At 35.1% G+C, this 17,455-nt stretch overlaps 1 long non-coding RNA gene across 1 annotated transcript in view; it reads right to left on the reverse strand.

Moving 5' to 3' along the window:
* Window positions 1-11,212: 11,212 nt before the first annotated feature.
* Window positions 11,213-17,455, reverse strand: part of LOC104848920 — a 27,657-nt gene continuing 21,414 nt past the window's right edge. Inside the window, exon 3 of the long non-coding RNA XR_776596.2 lies at window positions 11,213-11,325. This is a non-coding gene — a long non-coding RNA (uncharacterized LOC104848920). The remainder of the gene's footprint in view (window positions 11,326-17,455) is intronic.

The raw sequence follows: 17,455 nt of genomic DNA on the forward strand, positions 1-17,455 counted from the left end.
TGCATACATATATACACACCTAGGCATATAATAGTCAAGATTCCAAAAACCCAAGAGAAGAGCAAAATATTACAAGCAATTAGAGGAAAATAACAAATCAAAAGAAAAGATAGCCTATCAGAATAACAGCAGATTTCTCTACACAAACCCTCACATCAAGAAGAGCCTGGAGTGAAGTACTTTAAGCCCTAAAAGAAAACAAGCTCCAATGCAGATTGTTGTACCCTGCAAAACTATCTTGTAAAATCAATGGAGAAATAAGATACTTTCATGACAAAAAAGCCTGAGAAATTTCCTGAATTCCAAAGCAGCACTGCAAAAAATTTTAAACAATATCCTAGGAAAAGAAAATGACAGTGACAAAACCATGGGTCCCAATAGAATGTACCCATTAGGCAAGACGAGAAATGAAATGTGAGGGGGTGTCCAACAACAGGAAAATTCATGACAAGACTAAGCCAATACGTATCAGTTATAACCATCAATGTTAATGATCTCAACTCACCAATCAAAAGAAACAGACTGGCAAAATGGATCAAGAAGCAAGATTCAACAATATACTGCATACAAGAAATACACTTACTTCAAAAAGAAATTCATAGATTGAAAGTCAGTGGGTTGAACACAATACACCATGTGACAGGATCCCTCCAAAAGTGTAGTAATTATTATATTTGCAGAGACGGTGGATTTCAAACCTAATTTAGACTAATTCAAGACTAATTTAGAGACAAAGAAGTTCACTACTTATTTGTAAAGGGAACAATCCAAGAAAAAGAGATGATAATCATAAAAGTATATGCACCAAATACCAGTGCACTCAACTACATATAAAACAAATATTAATGGACATGAAAAATTAAATAAGCACTAATACAATAGTTGTGGGGAACCTCAATAACACACTGTCACAAAAATATCAACTAGACAAAAACTAACAAATTAAACAATAGAACTCAACCATAATCTTGAACAAATGGACTTACCAGATACTTACTGAATGTTCCACCCCAAAAGCAGAATATGCATTCTTTTAAATTGGACACAGTTCATTCTCCAAAATAGATCAGGTACTATCTCATAGAACACCTTTGACTAGATGTAAATGAATTGAAGTTATTCCCTGTATATTACCAGATCATAGGGCAATAAAATTGGAGATCATCAGCAAAAAAAAAAGAAAAAGCCCACAAGAACTTCATAAACCCATGGAAATTGAGGAACACCCTACTGAACAACCAATGGGTCACAAATGATATTAAAGAAGAAATCAGTTTCTACAATTACGGGATAATGGCAATACAACATACCGGAAATTACAGGACACAATGAAAGCAGTCTTACTAGATAAATTCAGAGCAGTGAAAACATATATTAAGAAAACAGAAAGAGTTCAAATGAACAACCTAATGCTGAACTGCAAGCTTCTAGAAAAAGAACAGCAAGACAAATCCAAAACTGGTACAAGGGAGGAAATTATACAGATCAAAGCAGAAATCAATACAAAGGAAACAAAGAGAACAATAAAAAAGAAATTAAATAAAGAGTTGGTTCTTCAAAAGAATAAATAAAATTAATGAACTTTAGCCAACCTTATCAAATTTAAAAAAAACAGCCCATACCTATGCAGTTAGGAATGAAAAGGGTGAAATCCCAAAGATCATTAATACCTACTTTGAGAACCTGTGCTCCAGTAAGATGGAAAACACAAAATAAATAGATTTCTAGATTCATATGAATTGACAAAGTTGAGCAAAGAAGTTTTAAAAACTCTTAACAACCCAATATCAATCAATGAAATTGAACATGTAATTAAAAAGTTATCAACAAAGAAAAGCCTCGGTTCTTATGGCTTCACTGCTGAATTCTACAACACATTTAAAGAACAGCGATTACCACTACTGTCTAAAGTTTTTAATGAAATTGAAAGTGAAGTAGTACTCTCAAATTCATCCCTGGAAGCAAGCATCCCCTTAATTCCAAAAGTAGAGTAAGTGCCAACTGAAAAAGAACAGTAGGCCAATCTCCCTAGTGAACATAGATGCAACAATTCTCAATATGATACTGACAAATATAATGCCAAAGATCATCAAGATCATACCCCCAAGTGGTATTCATCCCAGGGATGCAGGCATGGTTCAACATACCCAAATCAATATATGTAATACACTATATTAATAGAGCCAAAGACAAAAAACATATGATTATTTCAATTGATGTAGAAAAAGCATTCAAGAAAATGCCAAACCTATTCATGAGAAAAATCCCTACAGAAAATTGGAATAGATGGTCTTTGCATCAAACTGATAAAAGCCATCTAGGAAAACCCAACATCAAAGTAAATGGTCAGAAAATGAAATTTTTCGCACTAAAATAAGAAATAAGACAAGAATGTCCACTATCACCTCTCCTGTTCAATATAGTTCTGGAAACGTGAGCCACAGCAATTGGATGAGAGAAAGTAATAAAAGAAAAAGCAATGGGAAATGAAGAAGATAATTTGTCATTATTTGCAGATGACATGAAATTCTATATAGAAGACCTCAAACAGTCCATCAAAAAGCCTTCTAGACAATAAACAAACTCTGTAGAGTAACTGGATACAAGGTCAATCCTCAAAAATCAACAGCTTTTTGTACCCAAATAACAGATTCACTGAGAGAGGAACTGGAGAAACAACTCCTTTCACAATAGCAACCTAAAAATGAAATACCTAGGAATAATCCTAGCAAAAGAAATCAAAGACCTCTGCTCTGAAAACTACAGCACTCTGAAAAAAGAGATTGAAGAGGACATTAGAAAATGGAAAATATCCCTTGTTCCTAGGTAGGAAGAACGAAAGCAGTGAAAATGGCCATACTTCCAAAAATGCTATAGATTTTTTTTTTTGTTATTTTATTGAGTTTATTGGTACATTTTAGGTATACAGCACAGTTACATTCATTACTGGGATCTTGTACCTTTACATGACAGGTCTTGGTTCTCATTTTTTCCCCTTGTCCCTGCCCTCCCTTCACCCCCCCCTCCCTCCCCATTTACAGACACTTTATTTCCATTTTTTCATTTTGTCATATTTTTTTTCTCTTTTTGCAATCCTGATTGAAATTCCAACAGCATATTTTACAGAATTAGAAAAAAAAACAATCCAAAAAATTTCATTTGGAACAAGAACAGACCTAGCATAACAAAAGTAATTCTAGGCAACAAAGACAAGGCAGACGGTATCACCATCCCCAACTTGAAAATATACTACAAAGATACTATTTAAAAAACAACATGGTATGGCAAAGAAATAGACTCCAGGATCAGTGGAATCGATTAGAAGATGCAGAAACAACTTCAGACACACTCAGCCACCTCATCTTTGACAAAGGAGCCAAACACCCTTACTGGGGGAAAGACAACCTCTTTAATAAATGGTGCTGGAAAGATTGGGTTTGCAATTGGGTTGCCAAAGATTAATTTTAGACACATATCTTTCAACATGCACTAAACTAAAATGGAAATGGATTAAAGATCTAGATATTAAAACAGAAACATTAAACCTTCTAAAAGAATGATTAGGTAGAACTCTTGAAGACATTGGCATAGGAAAAGACTTTATAAACAAAACCCTAATCACTGGTGAACTAGCACAAAGAATCAACAACTGAGATCTCATTAAAAAGCTTCTGTAAGAAAAAATATGAAAAAAAGGAAGAAAATGGAAACAATATCTTTATAAATAGGGAAGGGGGAAGCAGGTGAAGGGAGGGCAGGGGAATGAGGAATAAATAAGGACCAAGACATAGCATGTAAAAGGTACAAGATCAAACAACCAAACAACCAACAGAGTGAAGAGACAACCTACAGTGTGGGGAAAAAAATGTTCACCAGAAGACGAAGGTCTACTCTCTAGAATATGTAAAGAACTTAAAGATATCAGACCTCCTAAATTCAAAGACCAAATCCAAAAATGGGCATCTGAAATGAAGAGATATTTTTTCAGACAAAGAAATAGAAACAGTAAGTAAACATATTAAAAAATGTTCAATGTCACTGGCCATTCATTAGATGCGAATGAAAACAATGCTGAGATTTCATCTCACTTCGGAAAGAATGGCTGCTATTGAGAAATCATCCAATAACAAATGCTGGTTGGACTGGGAAGGAAAAAGGAACCCTCTTCCACTGTTGGTGGGAGTGCAGACTGGTGCAAGCACTGTGGAAATCAGTATAGAGATACCTCAAAAAGCTAGGATTGGAGGTTTCATTTGACCCAGCTATTCCTCTGCTGGGTATCTTCCCAAAAGAATTTAAAGAACCTCAGCCCAGCGGTACATGCTTACCCATATTTATAGCAGCACAATTTGTAATAGCTAAATCTTGGAAACAAACAGCCTAAATGCCCTTCAACTAGTGACTCAATAAAGAAGGTTTTTTTTTTTTGTACCAGGGATCGAACTTGGGTCCTTGAGCTCGCGAGGCAGGTGGCAGAACCACTTAGCTAAATCCCCAGCCCTTAGCCTTCTTTCTATAGAGAGGAAAAGTGAGGAAGTATTTGGACTGTTTTTTTGTTTCTTTGTGTGTTACAAATTTTCAGTTGTGGTGTTACTGTGTATTGCTAATGTTCTCCAGCCAGTGGTTAAGGAGAAGTTGTTTGTTGACTTTGCATAGTCCTGTACAAGAACCTTTTTTGGGGGAGCCAAGGTCTTTTTCTCTCCATTCTTTCTCTAATCTTTTACCGAAGCACATGTATAAAGAAATGCATTTGTATTTTTCAAGCCAGACTTATGACATAAACACAAGAAAATATAAAGCCTAATATAATTTGGCGACACAAAGAAATGACATTACCATAGATGCACTGTAGTTACTAAAAGCTTAATAAAGGAGTATCAAAAGTATATTCTTCTTTGTAAGTATCCTGCCTCAAGTATTTTTCTATGGTAGTAGAAAACTAAAACAGGTAAGGGGAAACGTGTGTGTGTGTGTGTGTGTGTGTGTGTGTGTGTGTGTGAAATATCCATCTATAAATGAAATCTTAAGAAGCTACCATTACAGTCACATAAAAAATGTGTAGTACTATGAAAAGTTTTAACAAATCTAACAAAATTTTAACAAAACATGTGCAAGACCCGCATAGTAACAACTATTAAAAATGCTGAGAAATATTAAGAAATACGAAAATAAGGAGTATCAAAAGCATATCTATATGGGCATTGATTTTAAAAATTATATTCTACAAAATTAAATCCAACAAAATAAATATCATGAAATATGAATTATATTCAAATTTTGCTTACCTTTTAGAAAGATTTCAGTGTAATTCACTGTACATAAAAATCATGCAAGCTGGCCATGGTGGTGTGCCCCTGTGAGATCGAGGCCAACCAGGGTTAATGAGTTCAAGGTCAGTCTGAACTATATAATGAGACCTTGTCTCAAAGATGTATGTAATTATCACAATATATAAAGACAAATGTGATTCTTTCCCAAAAAGTTTTTCATCAAACTAAGACTACTTCTTCAACATAATGAATAGAATGCACGAAAAGCCTACAGATGGCATAAAATATAATAGAAGACTTTGCATTTTCCTCAGATATTTGGCAGTCAACTTTATATCTGCAGAGGTATAAAGGCAGTCAACTAAAAGATTTTTTCCTACTTGTGATGAGAGATCTTAACAAGTACGTTAAGAAAAGAAAATGCAATTACTCATACATATTGGAAATAAATGGCTTAAAGTCTATTCATAGCTAACGGTCATTTGAGTAGACAAGAGTAAGGGTTTAATTCAACAGGAAACAGATTACTAGCAGTAACACTGAGTTTAGCAGTGTTTCAAAACAGAAGGTTGGTGTGATTTGGATATGGATGAGGTGTCCTGGTAGGGTACGCATGTTGAGATCTTCATCTTCAGTGTGGTAATGTTGTGAGGTTGTACCTAGAAGTGTTTGGGTCTCCTGGGAGGATCTTCGATTAAAGGGACCATGGTTTTTCTCATGAGATGTGAGATGTGCAAGACCTGCATACTAAAAACTATTAAAAATGCTGAAAAATATTAAGAAATACAGAAATAAATCAAGAGGCAAGCCACACTTAAAAATCAACTCAATATGATTAGCACTCTTCTCAAATTGTTTAGATTTAATACAGTTCCAATCAAATTCCCATCACACTTTTGTAGAAATATTCAGAGTGATTCTGAAATTGCAAACTACCAAGAATAACAAATCTTTTAATTTTAGAAGATTAACACCACCTGATTTTAACAAAACACTGTAAAGTTACACTAACTTTGAAGCCCAAAAGTAGACATAGACAAAAGTCACGTAAGAAAAATGCTTAGAGATAGACAAATAAATACATATCCAATATAAGTGCTGAAGTAATTCAAGAGAAATAATAATCTTTTAAAATAAAAATACTTAAAAAATAAAAATAAAATAAAATAAAATAAAAATATTAGAAAAATGGACATTCATCTGCAATAGAATGGTACATACCTTCTCTTATACATAACAAAGTGACATGTCCCATATACTGAAATATATGTTCCAGAGATTAAAAAATATTTCAAAGTGGGTGTGGTGGCGCATGCCTGTAATCCCAGCACTTAGAAGGCTGAGGCAGGAGGATCGCTATGAGTTCGAGCCCAGGCTGGGCTACATAGTGAGTTTCAGGTCAGTCTCAACTACCTAGTGAGACCCTGTCTTAAAAAAAAAAATTTTTTTTTTCAAAAGACATTTTACTGATCTCAGGTTAGTAGTTTTCTTAACAGGACAAAAAAGGCATATTAAAAGGGAAGTTCAGTAAATTACATATCTGCAGATTAAAAACATTTTGTTTATAATTAGTATCATTAAGAAAATAAAAAACTAACTACCAACTGAATGATATTTTTGCCATAGACACATCCTTTAAAGAATTAAGACCTAAAATACATAAACCATCAAAATATAACAAGCAACAAAAATTTTAAACACCTAAATGAAAGGAAGAGATGGTTCTTCTAAAAAGATAAATTGGTTGTAAATGATGATTTAAATAATATTTGGCAAAATGAGCACGCTAAGTACAGTAAGGCAGAGCTATACATAAGCACAGCAATGACATAAATGGAAGAGACAAGCATTTCTGCATATGTGGGGCACACACTGCCTCTGGAACCCTCAGATACTGCTGTGAGAATGCAACGTAGTAGAGAAGCTACCATGGCACAGTCTGACAATTTGTTTTACAGTCAAATGTACCTGGTTTCCCAATAATCAATTCCCCAGCCCACGAAAATGAAAATTTACATTGACACAAATAATTTAAGCAAATGTCCACTACATAGTTATGGATAATGGCCCTGCCTAAAATAATTTTAGTATTCATCAATTAATAAATGCATTATCATATTTTGATATAAATAGGCAGTAGAACACTGTAAGGAAGAGAAAGGAATGAACCACGGATGTGGACCATCAGGTAATACTTTCAAAGGATTTATCCCATAAGAAAGAATCCAGTCACAAAAGACCACACTGTATTTGATTTCATTTGTATACTGTTAAGCACAAGTAACCAGCCTATTGTTATAGAAACCACATTAGTAGTTGCCAGAGACCAGATATTGGAGGGAGCATTGACTACAAATCTGTAAGGAAACTGCGGGAGTTAATAAAATTGCAGAAGCTCTTGATATATTTGTAATTCTTAGTGCAAATTTGTGGTGACAGTATTACAAAACATGTACTTAGTAGTTTTGACTCAGTAACATACAGCTTCCAACTCTTAATGCTCTTTGTTCCCATAGCAGTTCATTTTTAAGGCGCATCATTGTTGAAAGAGCTTTTCTTCAGTATTAACAGATATTTGTCTTCCACCACGGTTAAGTTGGAAGCACTGGGTCATTTTAAGTTATTATTTGTTCAATAAATATGCACGCATATATTAGAAAATTGTATGGCATGGCAGAGTGGTAGGTGTAATGAAGACAGGGGACAGGATGAGGAGGTGTGAGATCGTGAAGGTGGAAGAAAGGGAACAGTGTCGTTTTACAGTGGATATTTGGGGTCGGCCTCCAGAAGCGGTGACTGGCTTTGTGTGTAGGGGGAAAACCCTTACAGGCAGAAGAAGCAGCCACTGTACGCATACAATGTGGAATGAAGGAATCGAGTTGGAAAACTATTGCAGTAATTTATATGTGAGATTGAGGTGATTCTCAAGAGAGTATAATGGTGTTCATATTCTAAAACAGAATGGAATGTAGACCAAAATAATTTGTTTATATGTATGTGGTCCTTCATTGTGATATATCAACCTGACTAGAGTAAGAACCACACAGCCAATCTGTTAGTTCTCAGTGTGTCTGTGGATGATTGACACGCTGGCCGGCAAACTGGGGCGAGGATCCACCCAGATAGGAGGAGCATCAACCAATAGGCTTGCAGCTTGGACAGACTAAAAAGGGAACGAAGAAAAAAATGTTTCCCTTTTGTTGGAAAAGCTCCAGTCTTTTCCATTGCCTTTGGATGTTGGTCCCGTTTCCTCAGCCTTCTAGCGAAGACTCCTCAGTCTTCCAGTGGATGATGATAGAGAGCTTAGAGTCTTCTACCTTCCACCTTTGACTGTCACTCGATCCTCGGCTCTCCAGGGAGAACATAGCCATTTTAGGTTCTTCTCTCTGGTCTTAGGTGACCACTGGAAATTTCCAATTTTGATCCTGCAACCCCACTAATAAAGCCTTTGTATAATCATGTATCTATATAGATATATATCTATACATCTACATATATTGTATTGAATTTGTTCTTCCGGAAAAGTGTGTTTTAAAGAGAGGCATCGAGAATGGCTCCAAGACTCATCTATTTCTTATAGTTAAGATTCAAATGGTAACTTTATGACAAGGTTAAGAGTTTAGAAAGTGGACAGTGTATGCACAATTATTAGTAGTCAGAACAATAAAATTAAGCAATTGAGAGCAAGAGTAAATTGTTTTAAAAGATACAAAGCTGTTTTTGTAAGGTGTTTTTCTAACTTCTGTGTTCCCATGTATGTTATTGCTATGACCGTTGTAGCACTCATATCTTAATTGAATTTAAATTTTGCCTATCTTCCATTACAGTTTGTGAATTCCTTTATGAGTGGGCAGTAATATTATCGCCTAATGTTGCAGCATAGCACATTGTTTATCATATAGAATACCAGTCAATTTGTTTAAGTTTAGTAAATGCTAGTTGAACACTTGCTGCGCCTCTTCACCTGTAGTGTTTTCTTTATATGAATTATCTTATTTTATTCTCACTAAAATCATACGATGAACCTCAATCATTGTACTGTCTTAAGAATATGGAATAGGAGCCTTAAAAGCGTTTAAAAGTCAATCTCAGTGTCACACAACTAATGAGTGAGAGGGAAGATTTGAATACAAGTCCCATCTCTACAACACATCATATGAACTGACTGGGCTCTATTCACAAACAGAACCTCGGATTCAGGTTTGGAGGACAGCTAGCAAATTGAATTGTTTTTCTAATAAAATAATATTTGCTAGCAGAGTTTGAAAGAGAATTCACTTTACCCTTTGGTTGCCTCCTTAGTTTCAGTATTTTTGTTTTGCAAAGCTCTTTCACAGATTGCATAAATTTGTCACTTAGAACAGTTTTAGTATAAATACAGAAATCTGATATATTCATTGGTCGTATATTTAATAATTACCTCTTGTGTACTCTGTGAATACTAATAAGGAATAAAATACACAGCCTGCAATCTTAAAGCACTTAGAATTGTTTGAAGAAGGCAGATAACAATTATATAGATAAATAGTGTTTTATCAACACAGATTTTCAATGCCATTCTCAATTAATCTGATCCTCAATGAGGTTGGACCTAGCAACTCTATCTAAAATGTCAACCCGTTTCACCCTGTTTTATATTCCCCTTTCTTGCGTTTTTACTCTAGTCAGTAATTTTTCTGATTATTTTGGGGAGTATGGGGATTTCATCTGGAGCTGATCAGGGAAAAGGAATGTTGTACTATAGGTAAGAACATATAGCAAGATTTAATTGGACCGTATTTGGAAAAGGTTGACTGGGAAAGAGAGGCTTCTGACAGGAATCTGCCTAGAGGCAACAGAGCTGAGGTCATGATTCCAAAGAGAAAGAGGGCACAGGAACTCCTGGAGTGAGAGGGATCTAACAAAGAAAGAGCTCTCAAGGCTAGGTGAAACTGTTATTCAGGGCCACTGGAAGGGAGCCCCTGGGCACAGGGCTCTGATGTACACTGAAGTATTGCCAGTCTAAGGGCAAGTCTTATCAATGGGGAAACACATGCTAAGTGAGGTTACTTGAGTGTGCAAAGCAGGCAGACTCTTAAGGAGCTAAGAGTCTGGGGTATTTGTAAAATAAATAGATGCAAGCAAATTTGAGTCTGATGCCAGTGGGTATTTACGCTAATGTCTCATTCTATCATGAAGATATTAAGAGCCTAGAGGCCAATATACAAAATCTATCTTGGCCTCCTTTATACAGTGATATATGAATATATTTTAATTCCTTATTTTTTGACGATTACTACCCTATTTCAGAATATAAGCCAGACAGCAGTAAGGATTTTTGTTTACATTGTTCACTATTCAATTTTCATATGTTAGAATTTTGCTAGGTTTGCAGGTGGGGTTTAATAAATATTATTCCATCGATGAATTACTTATTGCTGAGAATGTGAAACACTGGCAAGTAGTTTGTTGTATAATGAACAGAGGCAATTAAATAGGTACCCATTAAAAATGATAACTGAAATACAGCAAAAACACAAACAATATGAACCGAAGAAACCCAAAACACAAATAAAGAGTAAAATCAAAGACAGGTAACAGGCAGTAGAGAGATCATTTTCAAATGGGGAGAGGAATAAAACATAGAGAGAAGAAGGCAGGAGGGAAAGGAAAGAGGGCTGGAAAAAAAGAATTGAAACAAATGGAAATTAAGTTTTTGTAAATAGGAAAGAGACCAAGAGATGGAAGGGGCAGAAGCGGCAGAAGGACAAAGCAAAAAGGAATCAAGGTGCTCCGTGTATGCAGTCCAGTTATACACAATAAATGTAATCATTAGGGATGGTTGAACATGCACTATTTAAAAATAACTAACAAAGAAAAAAATAAAGAATTAAAATGATGAGCTATTTTAATTAAAATAGTGCTATTTTAATTAAAACGTATAAATATATACTTACAGTTCAGACTTGAATGTTGTCCCATGGCTTTGATCTGAGAGCTGTAACTGCAGTGCCGCGCTGTGTCTCAGTGGCATTAACCGAATTCAGATGTGAACTGGCTGTAATTTGGCCAAGAACTGAAAGATAAAGGTGAGGAACCAAGAGTGAAGATCATGTGATTTCTTTGTCTTCGTACTTTGACAACTGCTTTTGGGATAACAATATTTTCAGTCATTTTCTTTAAATTTTGAAGAGGTTTAGTTTTTCGTAAGAGGCAGGGGCCCCTCCTGTGACAGGGGAGCACCTGCCTTGCAGACTGAGGAGAGGCGGGTCTTCCCCGAGATAGAACCTGGGGTGGAGCGAGGGTGAGAGATGAAATGGGCCCAGTACCTGGGCAAAGAACTCTAGAAATATGCTTGTCTTCTGTCCATGTACCAGCCTAAATCTTAAATTGAACATTAACTGTATAGCATACCATGAGGCTTGGCAAAGATTTCTGCGGAGTGCAGAAAATCTACCGGGCATCTCAAAGCAAGAAAGCCAGAGCATGCACCCATTGGAACCTAGATTTGTCAAAGCAGGGTGCTCGTTAACACTGTGAAGTGTTTGGAAGAGCTCTCTTATTGGCATACAATATGATTACATTTGTGATCATGAATTTGAGCCTGTACATGATATATCTTAGTTCTTGGTTTCATTTTCCTCGTTCCCCATCCCTCTTTTCTACTCCTCCACCCTGCCCTATTTACAAAAGCTTCGTCTTCATTTCTTCCTCCTTTTCTTATATTTTTTCTCTCCCTTCTTCCTTTTCCCCCACCTCCCTACTTCCAGTTTTCGTTAGGATAAAGTGCTAAATCACAAAAGGTAAATAATCTCATTTGAGCATAGTAACAATTTAAAAATAAATATTTGAACTTAAACAAGCATAGCTACTGGGGGGTCCTTAATATTAACCACATTACAAATTCAGAGAAAATGTGTAGACATCTTGAAGAGTGCGTGTGTGCGTGTGTGCGTGTGTGTGTGTGTGTGTGTGTGTTGTAGGTCAGTCTCTTAGCACAGCCGTAAATTTCCTCAACTTAATTATATCATCTCAATATTATCAGATTTTGTTTCACGTGCTTCAGACTTATCAGCCACAGTGATGTGCTTAAAGTAAAAGTATTTGTCAGAGGTCGACAGTGTGCAGGCTTCCCCATCGCTGTCAGTAATACTAAATGTCTACAAACCACACAATTAAATGCTTTGAAATGTTACAAAGTGCTATGTGCGCACAAACATCGAGCGAACGTGTAACGGAGTCCCTGGAGGGGTGCGTTTGCATACAATTTACAAAGCCACTCTTGTCAATTAGCTCAAACATAAGCCAACTCAGTAGACAAATACGAGGCAAAACTAAGGAGAAATATGTTAGTTCATTTCCGTTCCCGTGAGTAAGAGGTACACGTGCTGTTCAGGGGACAGGAAAAACGTAAAAAGTACAAAACCACACCTAAACTTGACATTATCAGTATTTTGATACTTCAGAACTGTAATCATATCGGGCATGAGAGTGTCTTACTTGTTTTCTAAATTTTGAGCCTGCCTCACGGCCTTGGAAAGCAAATATAGTTTTGATTTTGAAATTGTTTAGCCACATTTCTAAGAAGAAATGTGTCCCTTTCAAACTTTGAAAATGAATCATAAAAATCATTTTACCAAAAGTTAGCATCTGAATGCTCAAATACACGGTTAACACTTATCTATTTTTTAATGAATTTGATTTTATATTCATATTCTGAAATCAGATTTCCTCTATAGGCAACATGAGCTTGTGTAAAATTTGGAAACTTTAGAAAACTTTAGCTTTAGAAAACCGGTAAATACGTCTTTATTTTATTATTTAGAAAAGGCAAAATTTATCACTTCAAAATGAATTCTGAATTCCTCCTCAAATAATTAAATGTAATTTACCTTCCTCACAGAAATAGGGCAGGGCTTGCAAATTCACATAAATACTGCGTACGGATTTTTGTTTTTTTGACAAGGTCTTGTTCTGTAGTACAGCCTATCCTTTTTAGTATATGTGCTGCTGAAGTGAGCACAGTTCAGGCTATCCTTGAACTCACTATATAGTGCAGGCTGGCCTGGAACTTCCAGTGATCCTCCTGCCTCAGCCTCCAGGAGTGCTGGGATTACAGAAGTGCTCCACCACACCCGGCTCACCCATGAATTTTGTTTTTGTGTATACATATAAACTACTAATTCAACATTGGCATTCACATCGCATTTGGAGTGCTGGTGCTTCCTAATAAATTTGTGTTTATATTGAAACAAATTATAAGATGAGCCCAAAGCCTCATTATTTTATCTTTACTCAACACAAAAACACAGTGACATTGTGTCTCCCAGGCAAGATGAGTGTGCTGTTATACATTGCTGTTGTCAGAACCAGAATTGTCCTCTTCCACCTCTCTGTATATGAGCTGTCTCCTTTTTTGTCAGCCCTAAATCTTTGTTCATGTCTACCTGGGTAAGGCCCAGCTTGGTGCTGCCAAGTCCCTCCCTCTATCTTGTCTGGGGAAATGAATTGAGCTAATGCTCAACGAAAATAAAATGAGAACCGAGAGAGCTTGCCAGCTCCTATGCTGCTGTAGTAGTGGCTCCTGGGACAGGCTTCGGTCTGTCTGTCCCATCAATGGAGTCATAGAACAATGCTGTCCTTGCACAGTGATAATTGATTAATGAATATACAAATTACTAAGTAATTCCAATGCACTTTATTTATTTAAAAATACTATAGATAGCTCGATCCCCAGTACTAAAAAAAACACTATATATACACATATATATTTAAATAATTTCCTGAACACATAGATGTTCAGGGAAAAGAATTCTTGAACGTACTTTTCCATCTTTTTGAAGTTACTTAAAAACAGGTTAGACAGATCGAGAAGTATATTTAAAATATGTAACAAAGACATTTTTATTGAAGAGATATAGATAAAATACAAAGCAATAAACAATTTTACATTTCCCTGTTTCTCTAACTGTATTCCCCTCCTTCCTCCAAAAGGTAGGTGGTTTTCAGAGTGTGTGATCATAATTTTCTTGACCCTCTCCATATTTTCACAGAAAAAATCCATTCTAAATGATATTTTTGAATTTACCCTGATTTTGAAATGCATTCAAATGGAATCTTGCATGTTGGAGACATATTATATTGAATTATAGAATTCATCTATTTTCATTATTTATATTTTTTATTATCTGTACATAATGTGTTTTATTTATTTGTTCCTGTGATAGATATTTTGGATTTGTTTGTTATTTAATAAAAGCAACAATGCTGCAAATATTGTTTTGCATGTTTCTTAACCCACGATTACATGCATTCTCAAGATAAGTTGATAGAGCATGTATATTTTTCCCTTTAGTTTGGAAGCTATAATATTATTCTCTAATCTCTAATCTAGTTTCTTTCAATTTACGTGTATATTACAGCATTTTGCTTAACATAGAAACCTAAATTCAATAAAATTGCATTTTCAGAAATACATTACTTTGAGACTTTGAGCCTTCACAAATTTCACAATTGTTCATGAACATAGTTTATAAATGTTTTCCTTTCCTGGACTTCCTGATGAAATTATGTTTACAATTTTATTGTAGAAATACATAATCATATACGTATTTTATGCTTAAAACATTTGACTGCATGGCATTCTTTACATTGGAAAATTTAATATTTGTTGACATTCACTATACATTAATACCTGGTGTAAATTCTTATTGCCACTAAGAAAGTTATTTTGAGTAGGCCATAACTAATGGAGAAAAACCTATTTTCTATTAGAAGGTGAGATAGAGTCCTGTGTTCTTCCCATTCTATGAGGTAGAGTTTGATATTTCTGAGAATCAAGTAGTTAAAATTAATCAAAAGCTAGAAAGCAGAAATCCTGTATCATCTTGCTCTACAGTGTATTTAGTAATTAGAGTGAAATTTTAACTTTTCTAAATTTAAAGATTTTGTTGTTTGCTTTTTACATCTAGTTCATCACTTGATAATTTATATTTTCCCATATTTTCTTATATTTTAACATATAATTTGATACTCTACATCTGATAATTTCAATAACTGCATTTACTTTTGCCCCCAAATAAGGTATGTATCTGATTTTTTTCCGTGGTCCTTAGTTTGTCTCTCATTTTAAATGATTTTAAATGGTGAACCCATGTGTCTAGGAACTGTGGAAACTTTTAAAAGTCTGACTTTGAAACAATTTTCCCTAGATAATTTCCACGTGCTTCTCCTGGGTGCTTCATTATTGCCAGGGGTCATAATAACTTTCATCCATTTTTGATGACACTTTTAAATTGAAAATTTACAGATCCTGAGAAGGGAGTAATCAAAATGTAAGGTGACTGCAGACTTGTGTTAGCGCTCGGAGACTGTGCGAACAGACTCACGATCTGTAATTCTCTTTGGGGGGCTTCACTATTTTTTTCTTACATCTTCAAAGAAGTTTGCTTTTAGGGTGTCAGACAGGGAGATGGCAATGACTGAGGATGAGGAAGGGGGCTGGGGACCCCCGGCTGCTGCTTCCTCTGAGCTGTCCCGCATGCTAGCACAACTGAGCCATGGGCAGACAGCATCTGAAGTAGCAAATATCAATCCTATTTTCTCACTCTCTGTTTAATATGGATTTGACTTTCGTGTTATCCCTGGTGTAAAACATTCTCTGGATATCGAGCTATGCCAACTATGTTTCACACATTCACCTTTGTATTATATTCAATATTAATGAGTGTACTGAATCTAGAGTAGTTTCTCTGAACATTTAAGCCTCCACGATCACACTGCCTGTTTTCTCACTAGGTAAATTTAAATTTCTGAGATGATGGGGCTGGTAAGCATTAATAACTGCTCAGTAAATCTTCCCAGACGGTTCTTCTGGAACAGTTCAAACACCTGATTCGCATTTGAACTGAATATGAGACCGGAGAGGACATCCAAAGCAAGTCAGAGTTTAAATATTCTAACAGATCAAGAAGTAGGGAGAGAAGTGGAAGCCCCAGAGAGGAAACGATTTCCATATTTAAGTAAATTTTCACATGTTTCTGAAGGACACAATTTTTAGGAATGAGGTGGAAGACTGACAGAAAGCATTTACTGCAAAGCTTACCAAGTACCAATCATCCCACCTCAACTGCTTCTTCCATAGTTAACAATAAAAAAGTATGTTAAAAAGAGGAAAACAATAAGCCTGATATTATATCGGTTTTCTAAAATTATAAGCAGATAGCCTTTTGTGTTCTAAATGAGAAATGAAGATGTTTCAGCTGCACATATAAAAAGCAGAAATTTAATAACCAAGTTTTGGAGAAGAATAATGTGAGTATAGATATTTCTGATGTTCAATTTCCCTTTCTATGTCCAATTAACCTTTATTAACTTAGAAAACATAGCATTCTAATTTGATTGGCAGCAGAAAAGCTGGCACCAGTACGAGGAGCTGAGAAACTCTGCTGGAAAATCATGGTTTATTAATACATCATTAAGCACTTTAAATGGATTCCAATGGTGTATGTCTAAGGAAAGAAATAATTCAGCATTTGTTAGTTACTGACAGAGTACAGAATTGAAATTTACATTATAAGCCTTGCGTTAAAAACCCTAATGTGCCGGCAATTGAATTACATATCACAAAATGATAGTGTATGTCTTCTGCCTCCTTACCAAGGAGAACCATAAATGTTAATGATTATATACTTTTATCCAGACAAAAACATATCATCATCCAGTAGTATGATCCAGAAAAGTATTAGTACAAATAAAATAAAAATTAGATTTACTTGCAATATTCATATGATGAGACTCAGTCCATTTATGATCTGAAACTAAATGATAGCATGTACAGGGGAAGGATGCAATTTCAGTCTTACTTTGCTTTCAGTGAGCAAACAGTCAGTAAGAATATCCATAATTTTACAGCACCATTCTATTTTTCTTTATATGCTCTCATCCTAAATGATTTCTAGGAAAAAGATAGTGCATAGGCTGGGAAAATATTTGCATGGTTTTGCTTCCTAATATTCATCTAATCCACAGGTATAGTCATCTATTTTTTCTAATATTTATTAAATAATTTCTAATTAAAATTTCTCAGGAATATTTGAGTATTTAAATATCATAAAATTTTATTTTTTATCAAACATAAGTAGTTCGATACAAATACTTCTTCTTCTTCTTCTTCTTTTTTTTTTTTTTTTTTTTTTTTCCAGGTT

This window comes from Fukomys damarensis, unplaced genomic scaffold, assembly GCF_012274545.1.
Source record: "Fukomys damarensis isolate Sample0158 unplaced genomic scaffold, DMR_v1.0_HiC HiC_scaffold_33, whole genome shotgun sequence".
NCBI lineage: Eukaryota > Metazoa > Chordata > Mammalia > Rodentia > Bathyergidae > Fukomys > Fukomys damarensis.